Source organism: Drosophila sulfurigaster, chromosome X (assembly GCF_023558435.1).
Source record: "Drosophila sulfurigaster albostrigata strain 15112-1811.04 chromosome X, ASM2355843v2, whole genome shotgun sequence".
In the NCBI taxonomy this organism is placed as follows: domain Eukaryota; kingdom Metazoa; phylum Arthropoda; class Insecta; order Diptera; family Drosophilidae; genus Drosophila; species Drosophila sulfurigaster.
The window spans coordinates 396,875-402,218 of record NC_084885.1 but is presented as its reverse complement, the minus strand read 5'-3'; positions in this window follow the sequence as shown (position 1 = coordinate 402,218).

The window sequence follows — 5,344 nt, the reverse complement described above, 5'->3', positions numbered from 1 at the left end:
GAATAAGTTTGTGAATCCTTGAAGTCCTTCTTAAATGAGCCCATTTGTCCATAGAGGGTGCCAGGTCCGTATAACGTTAATGATTATTAGAAGATGTTTCCAAAGAGTCGAGTCGCTTGATAGTGCAGCACTAAGTGGGTGGTAAACTCCATCTAAAACTAAATATAACCATGAGAGCGATAGTAAACAAGTATCGTAAGGGAAAGTTGTAAAGAACTCTGAATATAGAGTTAAATAGACGTTAAGCCCGGTGAACCTGAATATCCGTTATAGAAAATTCATCATTGGAATTGTAATATTTAATTCAATATTATAACGATAGTGTGAATTTTTTCCATATAAGGACATTGTAATCTATTAGCATGTATGCAATTTATCAAACAATTTAGATAAGAGTTTATTTAAATTAGAGTGATTGCATTTTAACATAAAATAAATTTAAAAAATTTGATAAAGTGCTGGTGATTATATGAGTACAGTGCGTTAATTTTTCGGAATTATATAATGGCATGATTATCATTGATTTTTGTGTTTATTGTACATGTATGATTAAGAATGCGAAAGATTCAGGATGCCTTCGGGATTCGTCTTGAAACACGGACCAAGGAGTCTAACATATGTGCAAGTTATTGGGATACGAACCTAGTAGCGTAATAAGTCACAGCTTGTGACCCGAGAGAACTACTACTTGATAGGGGAATCGCTGATGGAAGCCCGAAACAGTTCTGACGTGCAAATCGATTGTAAGAATTGTGTATAGGGGTGAAAGACCAACCGAATCATCTAGTACCTGGTTCTTTTTGAAGTTTTCCTCAGGTTAGCTGGTGCATTTAACTGTTGTATAAAATAATCTTATCTGGTAAAGCGAATGATTAGAGGCCTTAGGGTCAGAACGATCTGAACCTATTCTCAAACTTTAAATGGGTAAGAACCTTAACTTTCATGATATGAGGTTTAAGGTTATGATATAATGATACACGTAATGTTACGGTAAAATTAATAATTCATTTAGAAACCATGAAAGGCATTGGGTACTTTAAACAGCAGGACGGTAATCATGGAAGTCGAAATTCGCAAAGAGTGTGTAACAACTCACCGGCCGAAGCAACTAGCCCTGGCGTTTAAGTTCTATACCTTTACATTACCGCTAAAGTAGATGGTTTATATTACTTCTGATATAAATTTTGAAACTTTAGTGAGTTGGAATGTACAATGGTGTGCTTAGAAGAGTTTGGCATAAGCCTGCATGGAGCCGTCATTGGTAGAGATCTTGGTAGTAGTAGCAAATAATCGAATCTAGAGATATCGGAAAAATTTTCTTTTCTGTTTTATAGCCGTACTACCATGAAAGTCTTTCGCAGAGAGATATGGTAGATAGGCTAGAAGAGTATGACATATACTGTTGTGTCGATATTTTCTCCTTGGACCTTGAAAATTTATGGTGGGGACACGCAAACTTCTCATCAGACCGTACCAATATCCGCTGCTGGTCTCCAAGGTGAAGAGTCTCTAGTCCATAGAATAATGTTGGTAAAGGAAGTCATTAAAATAAATCCGTTACATAGGGATAAGGATTGTCTCTGAAGATTGAGATAGTCGGGCTTGATTGGGAAACAATAACATGGTTTATGTGCTCGCTCTGGGTAAATAGAGTTTCTATCATTTATGATAGTTTTTTGTTCCCTGGATAGTTGGGCATCCAATTAGTTCTTTTAAATTATAACGATTATCAATTAACAATGAATTCAGAACTGGCACGGACTTGGGGAATCCGACTGTCTAATTAAAGCAAAGCATTGTGATGGCCCTAGCGGGTGTTGACGCAATGTGATTTCTGCCCAGGGGTCTGAATGCCAAAGTGAAGAAATTCAAGTAAGTACGGGTCAACGGCGGGAGTAACTATGACTCTCTTAAGGAGGATCAATGGGTCTGTAGAAGGGGAATAATGATTCATTTCTCAGCAATGGCAAGTGGGCTACCGTCCTTCGAGTTAGTCTCATAGGCACATGTGCCCCACTGAAATGTGGCCTCTCGTGGTGCCCTTCGGGTGCTTGACCGATGTGGTTTCGGGAGCAGCGAATATGAGCGGCGAAAGGGGCCATTGGGTTGCCGCCCCGATGGTCCTGAACAACTGATGGTGCAAAGTCTAATAACATGCCTTGGATAGCTGAAAGTTAATCAGTGATTAGCATCCGTAGGAGCCCATCAGGGAAGGAACGTAGATGCTAATTCAGTTGTGGGACATCTATGTGTGGAATGCGGCCGATCTTTTGGAACAAAGACCGGCTTAGGCGTCCTCATGTCGCGTCAGAACAAAGACATGCTTAATGAGCTTCGTACGCGTGTTGACGTGAAAACCAGGTGGTGTAAGGAAGAATTGGCCATGATGGCGAGGAAGGAATTTGAGCTCATAGCAAATGGCGAACGGTTCATTAATAAAAAGCTGGCGTTGCATTTTCCAGAATGCAGCGTCGATGCTATTAAAAAGTGACGACAGAGGGATAAATATAGGGCAAAAATCGCGGAGCTAAGAGGGTAAGCAGCTCTTATCCCCGAAATAAATGAACCACAAACCATTACGCGTTCCAATCACACCATCGATACATTCGGACGACGTCCTCATGCGGATCGTGGAGAGTCGAGGTGCTGCAATCTATCATTGATAGAGCGCAGACTTGGGGCAAAGAAGCAACTCTCCAGTGTTTGTCTAACTATCTCCTGGAAATTCTTCCAAATCGAAGCGAAGGTCCGGTTTCGGCGAGAGTCTTTCCTGAGTCTCGCAATAGGAGACATAATAGAAAGCAGCAGTTCGCTAGGGTTCAGCGCAACTGGGACAAACATAAAGGTCGATGCATCGTATCCCTGCTAGCAAGACCCGACTCGTTGGTAATGCCATATCAAGAGATAATGTAACCATACTGGAGAGAAGTCATGACACAGCAGAGCCTTTCCTCTTGCAATAGCACCGTGGCCCATATGGTCACCTATTACGTCTAGGGACCTGCAATTGCATTAAGTGCCATTGACTTCTTCCCGGACCGGACGGAATATCTCCAAAAACTGCCAGGAGTATTCTCAGTGGTGTTATGCTTCGCATAATAAACCTGATTCTCTGGTGCAGCAAACTACCCACACTCTTCCGAATGGCTCGAACCGTTTTCATCCCGAAGATGGTAAGAGCATCGCGACCAGAAGACTTCCGACCGGTATCGATGCCTTCTGTCATAGTTAGACAACTCAATGCCATCTTGGCATCCCGATTGGCCTCATCAGTTGATTGGGATCCGCGTCAGCGTGGGTTTCTTCCTACTGACGGTTGCGCCGATAACGCGACAATAGTTGACTTAATCCTGAGGGACCACCATAGACGTCATGCGTCGTGTTATATCACGACACTTGACGTCAGTAAAGCGTTTGACTCTGTGTCTCACGGAGCGGTAATTGATACCGCGTATGGTGCACCAACGGGTTTTGTTGACTACCTACGTAGCTTGTACTTGGGAGGTGGCACTAGTCTCAATGGTAAAGGCTGGAGATCAGAGGAATTCGTCCCTGTTAGAGGTGTAATGCAGGGTGACCCTCTGTCTCCACATATGTTCAACTTGTCGGAAATGCCAAAACAAACGCTTCAGCGTTCGCAGACGATCTGGTCTTGTTTGCTTCTACACCAAAGGGCCTTCAGGTATTATCGGATACCACGGTCTCCTTTTTGGCGTCCGTTGGGCTGACCCTAAACGACAATAAGTGTTTTACTGTTAGTGTCAAGGGGCAACCGAAGCAGAAGTGTACTGTGATCGAACCACGGAGCTTTTGTGTAGGTTCGCGCAAGTGTCCAAGCTTGAAGCGTTCGGAGGAATGGAAGTATCTCGGCATTCAGTTCACTGCGGACGGGAGGGCCCGCTACAATCCGACTGAGGAGCTTGGTCCCAGATTGGATATCATATCGCGGTCCCCCCTGAAGCCACAGCAGAAGTTATTCGCCCTCAGAACTGTCCTCCACACCTATATTACAAGCTAACCCTTGGTAGTGTGACAATAGGCGTTTTGAGAAAGTGTGACAGACTGGTATGCTTGGTCGTAAGGAAATGGTTAGATCTTCCTATGGATGTGTCAGTAGCATTCTTCTATGCCCCCACACAAGTGGGAGTCTCGGTGTTCCCTCAGTTCGAAGGACAGCTCCAATGCTGCGCATACAGACGAACATAAAATGGCCCCACCTCAAGTAATCCGAAACGACTAGTTCGTTCGATATGGCTCTGGATACACGCCTTTTGATCGATTCGTATTGGGCGGATAGGTTGCACTCCTCTGTTGATGGTAGCGGTCTCCGTGAAGCAGGGCGTTATGCTCCGCAACACGGGTGGGTTGTCGCACCCACGCGTTTGATGACTGGAAAGGCTTATTTGAATGCGATCAAACTGCGGATAAAGGCCCTACCCACGCGGCCTCGTACCACGAGGGGAAGGCACGAATTGGAGAGGCAGTGTCATGCAGGATGTGATGCTCCCGAATCACTAAACCACATTTTGCAGAAGTGTCGCCGTACGCATGGGAGGCGGGTGGCTAGATACAACATTGTAGCTAATTATCTCAAGCGGGGACTTGAGACGAGAGGCTACTCTGTCATTGCTGAACCAAGTCTGCAGGTGGGTTTCCGACCAGATCACACTATTGTGATCGACGCTCAGGTAGTGACAGACGGACTAGATCTTGACCAAGCTCATCACAGTAAGGTTGAGATCTACGACAAACAGGTCGTACGAACGACTCTGATTCGGGATTATCAGGCACATGAGGACATCAAAATCGTTTTTGCTACGCTAAACTGGAGGGGCATCTGGAGCTATCGGTCGGTAAAACGACTAAGAGTTCTGGGAGTCCTTAACGCTGGTGATAGCAATATCATCAGTGCCAGGGTGGTAGTTGGCGGAGTCTGCGGCTTTAAGACGTTCATGTTCCATACTGGATATCGCTAAGGAGTGGGTCAGCACCTGAGTTTACTTTCCTCATTTAAAGTCAACTACACTGGCTAACATATATTGTGTACAAAGCAAAGGGAAAACAGTCATATGACGTGCCATCCATATATGGCATTGTTGTGTGCAAAAATTCATTTCCTACAAAATAGCCAAATGCCTCGTTATCTAATTAGTACGTTAACCATCAATTAAAAATGGGAGTGATATCGACAAAGCTGTGGAAAGCCTTACCAGAAAAGTACATATGGCGGCAAACTTTGCAATGCCTGAGCAAGCATCGGAGACACGATCGAGGAATCACCTCTGGTCAACTGAGTTGGCTTCCATGGTTGCTGAGAGAAGAAGGCTGAGGAGAGTATGGCAGG